The 16,743-nt window shown below is 38.9% G+C and overlaps 1 protein-coding gene across 2 annotated transcripts in view; it reads right to left on the bottom strand.

Annotated features, from left to right (window-relative positions):
- The window catches only part of LIN28B (lin-28 homolog B), a 126,646-nt gene that overhangs the window by 53,338 nt on the left and 56,565 nt on the right, over positions 1-16,743 (bottom strand). The window lies entirely within an intron of this gene.

The following is a 16,743-nucleotide window of genomic DNA, read 5'->3' as shown; positions in this document are numbered from 1 at the left end:
TCCACAATTAATAATTCTACTACAGACATACACAAAGGCTCAAAAAGACACCACAGCACTGACTGGTAAAAAATTACATCTATCTGAATGTCTATCAATGGGAAACTGATTAAATAATTAATATAATAGCACCACATAACATTATTAAGCCATTAAGAGAAGTTTTATTAGTTCTACACGTTCTAATGTAGAAAGATAAGCACGTAATACGGTTGAGTAAAAAAAAAAAAAAAAAGAGTTAAAGAACTGTGTCTACCATAATGCTATCTATGTAAAATTTTAATTTTGTTTATTTATTTTTGATATGGGACTCACTATGTTGCCCAAGCTGGTCTTGAACTTCTGAGATTTTCTAGCCTCAGCCTTCTGAGTAACTGAGGTAACAGGAACATGCAGAGTCCAGCTAAAGTTTTTAAAAGATGTATGTTTATTATATAGAGACGTGGTCTGAAACAACAGACACTAAAGAGTCGTTTTCTCCAGTCCTATTCTAGAAAGGTAGAAAAGTTTTCTGGTATATACATTACTGCATTGTTTGAGCTTTTTATAATTTGAAAGGAAACCAGATTTCATATTTGAAAGATAGCTGACTTTTTGTAAAAATAACAATGTTCACCAATTACAAAATTGTTAACGTTGGTTTCAAATATTATTTGGCTCTTTCAATCCTCTTTTCATCAAAGTCAATGTGCCAATTCAAAATACACTAAAAATAATTCAATTAGTAGTTTTATTTTTTCAAATCCCTCTGTGTACATTTTACAGGAATAATTGAGAACATCATGTAGTTTTTAAAGACTCTTCTGAATTGCTGGGGCAACAGAAATAAAACATATGATGGGAGAAATCCTTAGTTCAAGTCCAGTTCTTTAAATAGACTGCTATATTGCTTTGAATAAGCCATTTGCTATCTTTTCTGTTTATTTGTAAATTCAAAAGATTTGAGTTCTGAGTAACAACAAGACCATGAGAAAAAGGTTTCGTGGTCAAGTAAGTTTGTAAAACACTGTATGTTGTTTCTCTGTGAGAGACTCATGTTAGCATATTAAAATCTCAGAAATGTTCTCACCTCCCCAACTCCCACGAAACTAAGAATCTTGTTTAACTCAGCAGTTTCCTGACCTAATTGATCCCAGAGCCCCTTCTTTAAGTACAGATGATGAACATACTTAGAAAAATACTGAACCAGAAAATTTTCACTTCTCCAAGTTCATGACTCTAAAGGCAACTAAATAATTACATGGAACCAAATTATTACATAGAACAAATAAAAATAAAACTTAAAAAATTCATTGCAAAACGAGACCATTCATTGTGCAAGCAAGACAGCCCATGAAAACAGGGTTATTAACCTGCTTCTAGTGCAGGTCACCTGACAGAGTGAAACCCTTCATGTGGAAGTCTGCAATTTGGCAGCACCTTTTCTGCTCTCTGATGAAATGTTGGGGGAAAAAAAATCACAACTGCCTACATTCTTTAAAATAACGAAGTATTATTATTAAAGCTATTTTAACATTTCTAAAGCATCTTCTCATTTTTTTCCTAAGCTTTCTCTTCACTAATTATAAATAGCTATTTTGCTTTCATTTCCTTTCTTCCTCTTCACTCAAGAAAGTACAGATTATTTCTCTTTTATGGATGAAATGGAGCACAGTTCAACTACTGAAATTACAAGAACAAAGAAACAGCATTTTTTATTAGAGCTATCATATGTTCATATGTTTTGTTTCGGTAACAAAAACTATCACTGGGCTAAGCGCGGTAGCTCACACCTGTAATCCCAGCACGTTGGGAGGCCGAGGCAGGCAGATTGCCTGAGGTCAGGAGTTTGAGACAAGCCTGGCCAACGTGGCAAAACCCTGTCTCTACTAAAAATTACAAAAAATTAGCTGGTTGTGGTGGCACCTGCCTATAATCCCAGCTACTTGGGATGCTGAGGCAGAAGAATCGGTTGAACCTGGGAGGTGGAGGTTGCAGCGAGCGAAGATCAACATCATGTCACTGCACTCTAGCCTGGGCAACGGAGCAAGACCCTGTCTCAAAAAAAACCCAACCAAACAAACAAACAAACAAAACTCTATCACTTATCTCCTCATAGCTCTTAGTGCACTTTCCCAGAAGTTGGTGCATAGTTCCTAGTGAACCCAATTAAGCTGGTATACTTTCTCTTAATTTAATTTTCCATTATTAAGATTTTTGATAGGCATAAGTGAACTGCTTTTCCAAATCTAAAGTAAAATTCCAGCTCTTACAAATCACTAAATTCTAGCTGTTCTTCATGATATTCTGAAAGAATACTTTAAAAAGATCTGTCATACATGTCCCCCTCCCCAAATCAGTACAAAAGGCAATTTAGTTTCATAATACTTCACAAAATATATATATATATATACATATTCATAAGAAACTATAATGGCTTTGCAAGAAAAAGACAAGGATTCACAGAGAATATCCTGTCTTTGCTATTATACCAAAATAGCTGCTACATAGATGGGAAAGATTGTTGAAAGGTAAGGAATTAGTTCACTATATTTGTTCCCCCAAAAATCAACTTATCCCCTTAACTTGCCAATTTTTATTAAAGGTTTCTCCATTTTTCCAATTACACTGGTTCCAATGCTTACTTTTACCCAAACCATTTATGGAATCTTGTTTATTTTTGCTTCCTATCTCTCCTGTTTCATCTGCCCCATCTAATTCATTGGATTGCTATGATCCTACTTCAGGTCTTAACTATTGCTGGGATTCAGAAAACAATACAACAAAAAAGAAAACTTTAGAAGCTCAAGTTTTTCTCTGACCTTCTCCAGTCTTCCTGTTTCTCAGTCTCATCTCCCCGCAAGGCTAGTCATAGAAACTGGAATCCCTCTTCCCCAACGTAGGGTATAGAAACCAGAACCCCTTTTCCCCAAAGCCGCCATAAAACCTAAAAATATTACTCTAATTCCATCCCCACCCTAACCTTTCTGTGCAAAAACTGACCTACCTTGTTTGACTCTAGGTCAATAAGACCTCCAATCAGAGAAGGTCCTGCTCATACCCAGAAGGCAGGAATGCATGCTCAGAGAGGCCAAGAAAAATCTAGACAGGCAGACCTTGCTGGGCTTCCCTACTCAGTCTATTAGCATTAGATCATACATAATCTTTTTGTCCAATTATATTTCTTTACAGCTGTCCATACTTTGTTAGACACATGCCTAAAAATGTACAATTTCCCCTGTATTTTTGGATCCTCATTCTGAAGGCTCCTGTGTCACAATATAACTATGATGAAATAAACTTGTAAGTCTTTTCTCCTATTAATCTGCCTCTTGTCAGTAATTTTTAGTGAATCTTCAGAAGGCAAAGCGAAAGTTTACACTATCTTCTACTAAGGTAAGTGTAATAGTTTCTTCAGTGGCATCTCAGCATCCAAACTGCTTGTTACTCTACATCATCTTCCATACCTGCACATTCTCTCTCAATAAATCTTAGCATGTTAGTCCCTTGTCTCAAAAATCTACAATTCTGCTTAGGTTGTAGGTGAGATCCGTCATAATCTTACCTTACTTACATTTTCCACTTCCTTTCCCATTACTCTAAAACACAGCCCCTCCATTAGTAAAACTGGATAACATATTTCTCTGAATATTTTCTCATTTCAGTATTCTAGCTTATTCTGGTAGGGGATGTACTCTCCTAGTTATGGCTGTCTATTAAAATCTTGCTTGGTAAGACCTCAACAGCAAGGCAAAAATAGACAAAAAAGACTTAAACTAAAAAGTCTCCTTCTTCACAGCGAAAGGAATAATGAACAGAGTGAACAGACACCCTGTGGAATGGGAGAAAATATTTGCAAATTAGTTATCTGACAGGTGATTAATACCCAAAACATACAAGGAACTCAAACAACTTAACAAAAAATAGTGAGCAAAGAACGTGAATAGACATTTTTCAAATAAGACATACAAAAGGCCAACAGGTGTAGGAAAAATACTCAACATCACATCACTAATCATCAGAGAACCACAATGAAATATCATCTTACCACAGTCAGAATGGCTATTATTAAAAAGATGTTAGCAAGGATGTGGGAAAAAGGGAACTCCTATATACTGTTAGTAGGAATGCAAATTAGTACAACCTTTATAGAAAACAGCATGAAGATTTACCAAAGAACTAAAAATGGAATTACTATTTGATTTAGCAATCCCACTACCGGGTATCGACCCAAAGGGAAAGAAATCAATATATCAAAGATAACCACACTTGTATGTTTTGCGCGGCACTATTCAGAATAGCAGACGTGGAATCAACCTAACTATCAATGGATAAGTGGATAAAGAAAATGTGGTATATACATACACAATGTATATTATTCCACGTGAAAAAGAACAAAATCATGTCTTCTGCAGCAACGTTAATGGACTGGAGGTCATTATCTTAAGTGAAAAAAGCCAGGCACAGAAAGTCAAATATCACATGCTCTCACTCATAAGTGGATGCTAAAAAATTTGTACACATGGATGTACAGAGTGCAATGACAGGCCAGGCACGGTGGCTCACGCCTGTAATCCCAGCACTTTGGGAGGCTGAGGTGGGTGGATCACGAGGAAAGGAAATCAAGACCATCCTGGCTAACACGGTGAAACCCCGTTTCTACTAAAAATACAAAAAAAATTAGCCGGGCAGGGTGGCAGGCATCTGCAGTCCCAGCTACTCAGGAGGCTGAGGCAAGAGAACGGTGTGAACCCAGCAGGCAGAACTTGCAGCGAGCCAAGATCGCGCCACTGCACACCAGCCTGGGCGACAGAGCAAGACTTCGTTTCAAAAAAAAAGAGTGGAATGATAGACAATAGAGACTCAGAGAGGTGAGGGGTTGGGAGGGAGGCAGATGATGAGAATCCAATTTTTAAAATTCATTCTTGCACATATTTATTTAAGAATTATATAAATATTGGCTTTCAGCCTGGGTGCAGTGGCTCATGCCTGTAATCCCAACACTTTGCGAGGCCGAGGCAGGTGGACTGCTTGAGCTCAGGAGTTCCAGGCCAGCCTGTGCAACGTGGCCAAACCCCATCTCTACAAAAAATACAAAAAATTAGCTGGGCATGGTGGCACACATTTGAGGTCCCAGCTACTAGGGAGGCTGCAGTGAGCTGAGGTTGCAATACTGCACTCCAGCCTGGGTGACAGAGACCCTAACTCGGGGTGCGGGGGGGAAAATCCTTGCTATATTTGCTTTCTGCCTCCCAATCAACCATTTCAAAATTACTTTTAAAGAATATTAACAGGGGACAGGTGCAGTGGCTAATGCCTATAATCTCAACACTTTGGAAGGCTAAGGTGGGAGAATTGCTTGAACCATGGTCAAGGTTGCAGCTCCCCATGATTACGACACTGCACTCCTGCTTGGGCAACAGAACAAAACCCATTCTCAAAAAAACTTAAAAGAAAAAAAAAAAGAATAACATGAATAAGGAGTCAACTGAAAATAGTCCAAATGCTATCATTTATTTGCCAAGTATTTCTACCCAGGGCTCCAGATAGTAATGGGTTCTCTCTCTTGACACAGGCTTTTTCTCTCCAACTAGATTGGGACGTGGCTACAGTTTAATAACTGATTCTCCTTAGAAATAAGAGTAATTTTTTTTCTGTAGGAGGCATAAACTGACTTCCAGTTCAAGACGGCATGCTAGACAACTGAGGTGCCTCACGTTACTGTTTAAAAGCCATCAAAATGACAAACTAGTAGAAAGAAATATTCACAATAAGAAGGGAATGAGAGAGATGCATCAGCAGAAAACCAAATTCGATAAATTTCTAGAAGTTTGAGTGCTGACTGATAACTGAGTTGAAGGAGCCACACCCAAGAAAATTAACAAAAGGAGCTGCAGCAGAAGTAGGAACCAAGATTCCTAACAGGACACTGAGAAACTCTGCTTACACACATGTATGATGAAGGGCAAGAACGAGCAATGGGCTTGAAAACAGGGAGGTTAATGAGCAGTTTTGTAAGGACCAGATTCCCATTTCATCCTCACATACCATTCCTACCTACACACGTGAAAACAGGCAAACATGGCCTTAAGGCAAATAATATGAGGCTCTTCTCTAAAGAGACTGAAGGAAATACCCAGGCAAGTGGTAAAATATTGGATCCTGTGCATACACCACTATTCATTTTGACAATAAGACCACTGGTGTAAAAACTGGCTCTCTCTCCACTGGACCTTAAATCATTCCTATCCCTCTTTCATGTATCTGAAGGGTCAACCAAGAATCATAAAACATACAGTATAATTAAGAAAGACCAGATGGGAGTGGTGGCTCACGCCTGTAATCCCAGCATTTTGGGAGGCTGAGGGGGGTGGACTGCCTAAGGTCAGGAGTTCGAGACCAGCCTGGCCAACATAGTGAAACCTCGTCTCTACTAAAAATACAAAAAAATTAGCTGGGTGTGGTGGTGGGCGCTTGTAATCCCAGCTACTAGGGAAGCTGAGGCAGGAGAATCACTTGAACATGTGAGGCAGAGGTTGCAGTGAGCCGAGATCGCACCACTGCACTCCAGCCTTAGTAAGAAGAGAAACAAGAAATACAGAGGATGAATCCAAAAAGACAAATATTTAACTTTAGCTTGATTTGCAGGGAAAGAGAATAGATAAAAAAGAGAAAGAAAAATTATGAAATCAATAATACAAAGCAGGGGTGTATACCATGTAGAAGCATTATAGAAGCTTTACACATGAGGTGTATTTTTGAGTGCATGGAGAGAGAGTAACATTCTAATGGAGACTGGAGACTGAAGACGGTAGTCCAAATTGAGCTAATGGTACCATAAACTTGTGCAGCAGGAATAGTTAATACAATGCTTGAGGATGGCAAGGAGAGTAGTTTAAGTGTATCACTGTGAAGGTAGAAATCAAAAATGAGGTTGAAAAATGCAAGCTAGAGTCATATCACGCAATTTTATTTTTTTTAAGAGGCAGGGTCTCACTCTTTGCCCAGGCTGCAGTGCAGGAGTATAATCACAGTTCACCGTAGTCTTGACCTCCTGGACTCAATCAAGCAATCCTCCTGCCTCCACCTCTCAAGTAGCTAGGACCACAAGTGCACCCTACCATGCTTGGCTACTCTGAAAATTTTTCTGTAGAGATGGAGTCTCACTGTGTTGCCAAGACCAGTTTCACTAGGCTGGTGTTGAACTCTGGCCTCAAGTAATCCTCCTGCCTCAGGCACCCGAAGTGTTGGGATTACAGGCATGAGCTAGCATACTCAGCCACGGAAATTTTTGATTTACATTTTAAGCACTTTATTATGTCTAACACAAATATTTCTTTCTAAAATTATTTCTGTATTTTCAAATTTCAACTTATTTGAGATTTACGGGGTACATGTGTAGGTCTGTCACATGGGTATACTGCACGATGCTGAGGTTTGGGGTATGATTGATCCCATCACCCAGGTAATGAGCATAGTACCCAACAGTTTTTCAGCCCTGGCCCCCCTTCCTCCCCTCCTTTTCTAGTAGTCCCCAGTGTCTATTGTTGCCATATTTATGTCCATGAGAACCCATGTTTAGTTCCCACTTATAAGTGAGAACATGCAATATTTGGATTTCTGCTCCCTCATTAATTTGCTTAGAATAATGGCCTCCAGCTGCAAAAACTGAAAAAACACCCAGAGCCCCAGTTTCCTTGTCTGTAAACTAGGGATAATACACAAAATATCTCGTAAGGTTATTATTGGATCCCAAATAAATGTACAATGCCTAGAACAATGCTCAGTACATTGACCAGTAGTTCAATAAACACTTTAAACTATTTTTATAAGTATCCCGTCTGCTTCCCTATCTGCTGACACAGTGATGGAAGAGGTGGGAGAAGACAAACATGTATGGAGAATCTATTCAGTAACAGGTACTGTGCTGAATGCTTTCATCTGCTATCTCATATGCTCAACCCACCCTTTCCCCTCACCCACACTTGGCAAATATCTGTACATTACTGAGTTTCAGTTTAAACATTACCTCATCATCAAAGCCTTTATGATATTCTTAAGCAAATACGGGTACTCCTTTTCCAGTGCTCCAATTATATATGGTATATATCACCATTATAACACACCATACTACATTATAATGTGTCTGTTTTCTTTTCCTTTCCTTTTCTTTTTTTTTTTTTTTTTGACACAGAGTCTTGCTCTGTCACTCAGACTGGAGTACAGCAGCACAATCTTGGCTCACTCCAACCTCCACCACTCAGGTTCAAGGGCTCCTCCCACTTCAGGCTCCTGAGTTGCTGGGACCACAGGTGTGTACCACCACACCCAGCTGGTTTTGTTTTTGTTTTTTTGATTTTCATAAAAAAAAAATCAAATGGGGGTCTCACCAAGTTGCTCAGGCTGGTCTTGAACTACTGAGCTCAGGCGATCCACCCAACTTGGACTCACAAAGGGCTGGGATTATAGGCATGAGCCACCGCACTCGGCTAATGTGTCTGTTTTCTTATAAAGCTACTAACTTCTTGAAAGGAAATATCATAATTTTTCATTTACATGTCTAAAACCATCCCTGAAACATAGCAGGTGTTCAGTATATATTTGAAGCAGAGAGGGAGAATCAGGATGGTGGGGAACAAGGGAAAGAAGGAGGGAGGCAGAAAAAGTAGCTGTGACTTTTTCTCACTTAGATGAGGAAATCACGAGTCCCAGGGTCCTATCTTATGAGAGGCAGAACAAAGACTCAATGCCAGATCATTTGACATAAAAAGCCCTTGTCTATCATGATGCTTAACATAACATTCTCTGGAATATTTCAAATGTCCCTCAACAACATAATCACAATATTAAAGTTTAGAATCTTGAAACTACATGCCACAGGTAGACCACCCTACTCAACCCATGCTCACCTTTTATCCTTTAATTTTCTGAACTTTTAAAAATTTACTATAAAACTTCTTAGCTGACACAATGAATCATAAGAAATGAGTGCTTTTATGATAGAGTATTTTGTTTTATTGCTCCTCTTTGAAAATAAGAGGTATTAAATAGATGATGGCTAAAGAAACTTTTTAAATCCCTATCAAATCTATACTTTTATGGTATTAATGTTGCACTGTTGAAATAATACTATATTTCAAGTAGATTTTACAAAAATATCTCTGATTTTACATGGAGTGGCAGAACAGTATATCTACGTACACTATCTAATTTAAGGATGTATACTATAAGCCTAGAACACTGTTTTTCATTATACTCCCCATAGTGAGCTTTGTTTCCTATTTTCCTCTCCATGTGAAATTATAATACCACAGATATACTGAATATTTACTTACATACTGTAGCTCTGTGGAAGACTACAAACCACTACAGTATCTGGGATGGTACTGCCTCTACGAGAACCAATTTTCATTTCTTTGTTGTGATATCATGCTCTGAGAATGCATGTCCTCAACCACTTAAAAATGCAAAAATGTGTAAATGAAAAGCCAGTGGATAAATTAAAATGGAATTTTAAAAATATCATATTAACACAGCAGCAGAAAGACATAAAAAAGTTACCAAAGAAATGAGATAAACAGAAGAATATCAAAGTGGTAGATCTAAATCCAACCATATGAACAGTTACATTAGGTGTTAAATGCAGAGATTTATCAAATTGATAAAAAGCAAGACCCGACTATTTGCTGTCTACATCTACAAAAGAGCCACTTTAACTATAAAGATATAAAAAAATTAAAAATCAGAGCATAGAAAAAGACAACCATGTAAACAATAAATAATAAGGCTACAGCTGTGTTATATTACTAAAAGCAGACTTAAAGAGTATTATCAAAAATAAAGAAGGACATTTCCTAATAGAATTTTAAAAAACTCATTAAGAAGGCCTAACAATTATTAATGTGTATGTGCCCAGTAACAGAGCTTTGAGATGCACAAATCAAGAATTGACAGAATTATAAAGAGAATGAGACAAATTCCAAGCATAGCTGGAGATTTTTTTATCAGCCACCCTCTACAGTTAACAGAACAACTGGGGAAAAAATTCATTTAAGACACATTAGCTATTAAAAAATATCAACAAGCAATTTAACCTATTTGAGATTCATTTGTTCTCTGATCAAAAGAGAAGTAAAACAGAAACCATCATGATAAATAAAAAGATAATTATAAATATTTGTAATTACATGGTATACTTTTAATTGATCTGATAATGCAAAAAAAAAAAACACAGGAACTTAAAAAATTTTTAAACTGATAATAAAAAATACAACATATCAAAATTTGTGGGATGCAGCTAAAACCATTCATGAAGGAAAATTTAGATTTAAGTTTATTTGTTTATTTATAACAAGGCCAGGTACAGTGGCTTACATCTATAATCCAACACTCTGGGAAGCCCAGGCAGGAGGACTGCTTGAGGCCAGGTGTTCATGACCGCCTGGGAAACTTAGTAAAACCCTATTTCTATAAAAAAAAATTTAAGGCTGGGCACAGTGGCTCACACCTGTAATTCCAGTGTTTGGGAAGCTGAGGTAGGCAGATCACCTGAGGTCAGGAGTTCAAGACAAACCTGGCCAACATGATGAAACCCCAATCTCTACCAAAAATACAAGAAAAAATTAGCCAGGCATGGTGGTGCATGCCTGTAATCCCAGCTATGCAGGAGGCTGAGGCAGGAGAATTGCTTGCACCCGGGAAACAGAGGTTACAGTGAGCCGAGATCACGCCATTGCACTCCAGTCTGGGCAACAAGAGTGAAACTCTGTCTCAAAATATATATATATATTTTAAATTGGCTAGGCATAGTGGCACATGCCTGTATTCCCAGATAACGTGGGAGGATCACTTGAGCCTAAGAGGTTAAGGCTATAAGTGAGACGTGATTGTGCCATTGTATTCCAGCCTGGGCAACAGAGTGAGATCCTGTCTTAAAAAACAAAATAAAATAGAGAGGTTTCAAAGAACGTCATAGGGTTTCACATAAAGAAGCTACAGAAAGTGCAAAGGAAACTCAAAGTTTGTAGAAGAAAATAATGAACATAAATTAATAAAAGAGGGTAAAAAACAATAGAGCAAAGTAAAGACAGCTAAAAGTCAGTGTTTTCAACAAAATTGATAAACCCTTAGGTATAAAGACAAGAAAAAAATAAAGAACACAAATTATCAAAATCAGGAATCAAAGAGGGCCTTTCGTCACCAATCCCACATACATTAAAAGGAGAGCAAAGAAATATTACAAATAAATGATTGCAAAAAAATTGATAACTTAGATCATCTCTAGGAACAAAAGGTCACTTAAAAATAGATTAAGTTGTATAAATTCTTTTTTATTAAAGCTAACAAAATGTAAATTCTTTTTTTTTTTTTGAGACAGGTTCTGACTGCCATGGCCCAGGCTGAAGTGCAGTGGTGTGACCCCACTCACTGCAGCCTCAACTTCCTGGTAATCCTCCCACCTCAGTCTCTCAAGTAGCTGGGACGACAGGCACATGCCACCACACTGGGCTTATTTTTTGTAGACACACGGTTTCGCCATGTTGTCCAGGTTGGTCTCGAACTCCTAGGCTCAAGCAATCCTCCCGCCTCAACCTCCCAAGGTGCTGGGATTATAGGTATATAGAGCCACTGCACTTGGCCAGAATGTAACTTGATTTTTAAAAGTGAGCAAAAGACTTGAATTGATATGCCTACTAAAAAAAGATACGTAAATAGAAAATAAGCACATGAGTAATCAACATCATTAGGCTTCAAAAAAAAAAAAAAGGGAATTAAAACCACAATGCAGCTGGGTGCAGTGGCTCATGCCTGTAATCCCAGTAGTTTGGGAGGCGGAGGCGGGTGGATCACCTGAGGTCAGGAGTTTATGACCAGCCTGACCAACATGGAGACACCCCGTCTCTACTAAAAACACAAAATTAGCCAGGCATGGTGGTGCACGCCTGTAATCCCAGCTACTCGGGAGGCTGAGGCAGGAGACAGGATAATCGAACCTGGGCAGCGGAGGTTGCAGTGAGCTGAGATCACGCCACTGCACCCCAGCCTAGGCAATAAGAGCAAAACTCTGTCTCAAAACAAACAAACAACAACAACAAAAAACCACCATGCAATACACAGTCACTAAAACGGCTCAAAAGTTGGTGAGGATGTGGAACAACTAAAATTCTACACATTGCTGGTAGGAATATAAAATGGTAGATCTACTTTGGAAAAAGTTCTGCAATCTCCTATAGAATTAAACATATACTCACCCTATGACCCCAGTTTCCACAGTTAGGCTTTTATGCAAGACAAATTAAAACACGTGTTCACACAAAGACTTGTGTGCAAATGTATATTAGGGGTTTATCCATAATAGCCCAAACCTGAAAACAGTGTAGATATCCTTCAATGATAGAATAAACAAATTTTGCTATGTACAATACTACTGAGCAATAAAAAGGAATGAATCACTGGGATATACATCATAATCGTTGTCAAAAACTGTGAAGGGTGTTTGGTTTTACCTCAAGTACAGGCTAGCAAATAAATTAGCCTGCCAAAATTTCACAGAAGGTGGTAGAATGTATGATACTACAAGGTCAGGTCAGAAACAAAGGATAGGCTTTTTTTTTGGAGATAGTCTTGCTCTGTCGCCCAAGCTGGAGTGTAACGGTGTGATCTCGGCTCACTGTAACCTCCACCTGCCGGGTTCAAGCGATTCTTCTCCCTCAGCCTCCTGAGTAGCTGGGATTACAGGCACCTGGCACCATGCCCAGCTAATTTTTGTATTTTTCAGTAGAGATGGGGTTTCACCATGTTGGTCAGGCTGGTCTCGAACTCCTGACCTCAGGTGATCCACCTGCCTCCGCCTCCCAGAGTGCTAGGATTACAGGTGTGAGCCACCGCACCTATCCCAAGGTCAGTTTATTTTATTTTTTGTTTGAGACGGAGTCTTGCTCCATCACCCAGGCTAAAGTGCAATGGCACAATCTCGGCTCACTGCAATCTCTGCCTCCCGGGTTCAAGCAATTCTCCTGCCTTAGCCTCCATAGTAGCTGGGATTACAGGCACCTGCCACCACACCCAGCGAATTTTTGTATTTTTAGTACAGATGGGGTTTCACCATTTTGGCCAGGCTGGTCTCTCCTGACCTTGTGATCCACCTGCCTCGGCTTCCTAAAGTGCTAGGATTACAGGCATGAGACACCACGCCTGGCCGACAGTTTGTTTGTTTGTTGGTTTGTTTATTTATTTATTTATTTATTTATTGGAGAGATGGAGTCTTGCTCCTTCACCCAGGCTGGAGTGCAATGGCACGATCTCAGCTAACTGCAACCTCCACCTCCCAGGTTCAAGTGATTCTCCTGCCTCAGCTTCCAGCTGGGATTACAGGCACGTGCCACTGCAACCTCCATCTCCCAGGTTCAAAGCAATTCTCCTGCCTCAGCTTCCAGCTGGGGTTATAGGCGCGTGCCACTGGGCCCGGCTAATTTTTGTATTTTTAGTAGAGATGCGGTTTCTCCATGTTGGCAAGGCTGGTTTTGAACTCCTGACCTAAGGTGATCCGCCTGCCTCGGCCTCCCAAAGGACAGTTTATTTTTAACAAGAGCAGTTGCTTCAATTCCCACAGGGTGATGTAAAGAAGGTCAGAGACAGAGAGTTACATTAACAAGAGAGGAACACTGCCGGGCAGGCACAGTGGCTCACGCCTATACTCCTAGCACTTTGGGAAACTGAGGTAGGCAGATCGCTTGGGCCCAGGAATTCAACACCAACCTGGCAACATGGTGAAATCCCATCTCTACAAAAAATACAAAAATTACCTGGGCATTGTGACATGTCTGTAGTCCTGGCTACTCTAGAGGCTGAAGTGTGAGGATCACCAGAGCCTAGGGAGACAGAAGCTGCAGTGAGCCATGATCATGCCACTGCACTACAGCTTGGGCAATAGAGTGAGACTCTATCTAAAAAAAAAAAAAAAAAAAAAAAAAAAACAAACGTGGCTGGGCGCGGTGGCTCACGCCTGTAATCCCAGCACTTTGGGAGGCCGAGGTGGGTGGATCACAAGGTCAGGAGATCGAGACCATCCTGGCTAACACGGTGAAACCACGTCTTTACTAAAAATACAAAATATCAGCTGGGCGTGGTGGTGGGCGCCTGTAGTCCCAGCTACTAAGGAGGCTGAGGCAGGAGAATGGCATTAACCTGGGAGGTGGAGCTTGCAGTGAGCCGGGATCATGCCACTGTACTCCAGCCTGGGTGACAGAGCGAGACTCCATCTCAAAAAAAAAAAAAAAAAAAAGCAAAGAAGGAGGAACACTGATGTTAGTTAGGGAACCTGAATTTTTTATAATGGGCAGTAAGCATACTGGACCTTTATTTTGGAAGGAAACACAATCTCTGTGTTCCAAGGCTGTTAGCATATTATAAACATTTGGGAAAACACAGTCTGGAACAAAGGAAAGTCAGCCTCACTCACAAGAGATGCAGCAATCTGAGAGATGTAGGGAAAGTTATCTCCGAACAATAGGAAGTAAAAACAGCTTTACAAAAAAATGAGTACACTGTAATTCCATTTATTTGAAGTTCTAGAACAGACAATATTAACTTATAGTATGAACAAAATGAAAATAATTGTTGCCTGTGGGTGGATATGTGAACTGACTAAAGAGGGACATGAAGGATCTTTCTGGAATGAGATAATGTTCCATGTCTTGAGATGGGTTTGAGTTATGAAAGGGTAGCCATGTGTTACAGTTATTGAATGGTGTACTTACAATTTCACTGTGTATCAATTTTACCTCAAAAAAGATAGTGAACTCTAGTTAATGATATGCATGCTGGAAAATTTAGAGATTATATTGATGTCTGCAGCTTCTTTTCAAATATAGCAAAAAGATAAACAGATGGATCCATAGAGGGATAATAGATGCAGAGTTATATAAAGTATACAAAAATGAGTATTGTGCTCCTTGTTAAAATTCTTTCAACCTCCTATGTTTCAAAAACTTGTTTAAAAATATTAGAAAAAATATCTTTGATACAGATACTTTATGGGTGAGAGATATGTTGGTTTGCTTAAATTTAAAAATGAGAAAGTAGTAAGTTGACACTGAAACTGTTATCATTCTAACTTTTTTTTTTTTTTGAGTCAGTGTCTGGCTCTGTTGCCCAGACTGGAGTGTAATAGCATAGTCTCAGCTCACTGCAACCTCCACCTCCCAGGCTCAAGTGATCCACCCACCACAGCCTCATGAGTAGCTGGGACTATAGGTACACACCACCATGTCCTGCTAATTTCTGTAAATTTTTTTGTAGAGATAGGGTTTCATCATGTTGCCCAGGCTGGTCTCAAACTCCTGGGTTCAAGCGATCTGTCTGCCTGGCTTATTCTTACTACTATGAAGTATTCAGTAAGAATAGCACGTGCATGGAACTTATATTGGATGCTATCAACAGATTTTAGACAATATTCGAGTGACTGACAATCTGACATTTTATATTGTTCACGTAATTGGAAAATGGGAGAAGGCAGATGAAGAGACAGAGAGATGAACAAGAAGAAATGAATATGAATATGAATGAAACAGAATAAATGAGTATAAGAACTCTGAAGTGAACCTGCGGAATTATTTTCAGACTAGAGTCTTGGCTGCTGAGCTGATGAATGAATTTGAAAGGCAGCAGGAAAGTGATTTAGACATCAACAAATGAGAATACAGATCATGAAACTAAAAAGAACAATTGATACAGAGAAACTGCTTTCCTTTTTAGCATATTTTCTGAGGAGTTATATTTGATTCTTTCCTCCAAGGCAGTTTCAGCCATCCTCATAGAGCTGATCTGGCTTTGAGAACATGCGCTATTCGCCTTTTGTTGTAATGACGGTTGATGGGACAGGTAGTACAGAAAATGAACAATAAGAAGTGTGTCTACTTTTCTTTTAGAGCTCAGAAAAATTAGCTGTACTCAATACAGCTGTACAGGTAATAGAAAATTTCAAACTTATCTTTGGCTTTACTTAATGTAAAAATAACACGCCTCTCCCCTAAAAACGCTAAAACTTTGGCTTTCCACAATCTCCCCACCATCATATGAAACAGTGATTTTGAAACTGTTCTATCTTTAAAACTCTGGAGATCAGGGAAATGCTTCAAAGATTCTAAAACAATTTATTTGAATTTATATTTTTAAATATATTTTTAAAGTATCTTAAAATCTGTGACATATAACATGCACTATTACACACTCAAAACTAAGTCAATGGAATCCCTAACACATAACTTGGTACCACCAGGTTCATACATTTTTTTGGTGCAGATTTCAGAATAGTTTCTACTGGTAGCTTTCAGTGCATATGTTTTGATTTAGAATATTACAGCTCTGTATTTGTCATTCATTAAAGTCCCTGGCTTGTGCATAGCCATTCACACACACAAAAAACATGAAAGAGTAGTTAGTTCTAAAGTACTTGTGATATTAAATGATGTGGTAAGTCCCAGGCACCGAATGTAATCCTCGGTTGTTGATAAACAAGTGAACATAAAACATGCCTTATTATAATAACTTGTTAGTTCCTCGTAGTTGAATGTCACTGTGTATGTGAAGTAAAAATACCCTTAGAGCTAGAAGTGGTTTCTTTTTTCTTTTTTTTTTTTAACCAAAATCCGGACATTTAAAAAGAAATGTGTCAAGTCTTCAGACTCAAAGTAAAACAAATTCCATTAAATTAGCAACATTGCATTCTTCAACTGCTTCCACTATGTAGATAATACACAAAAT

Source organism: Trachypithecus francoisi, unplaced genomic scaffold (assembly GCF_009764315.1).
Source record: "Trachypithecus francoisi isolate TF-2019V2 unplaced genomic scaffold, Tfra_2.0 Lachesis_group15, whole genome shotgun sequence".
Taxonomy (NCBI): domain Eukaryota; kingdom Metazoa; phylum Chordata; class Mammalia; order Primates; family Cercopithecidae; genus Trachypithecus; species Trachypithecus francoisi.
This window is presented reverse-complemented; position numbering and strand designations above follow the sequence as displayed.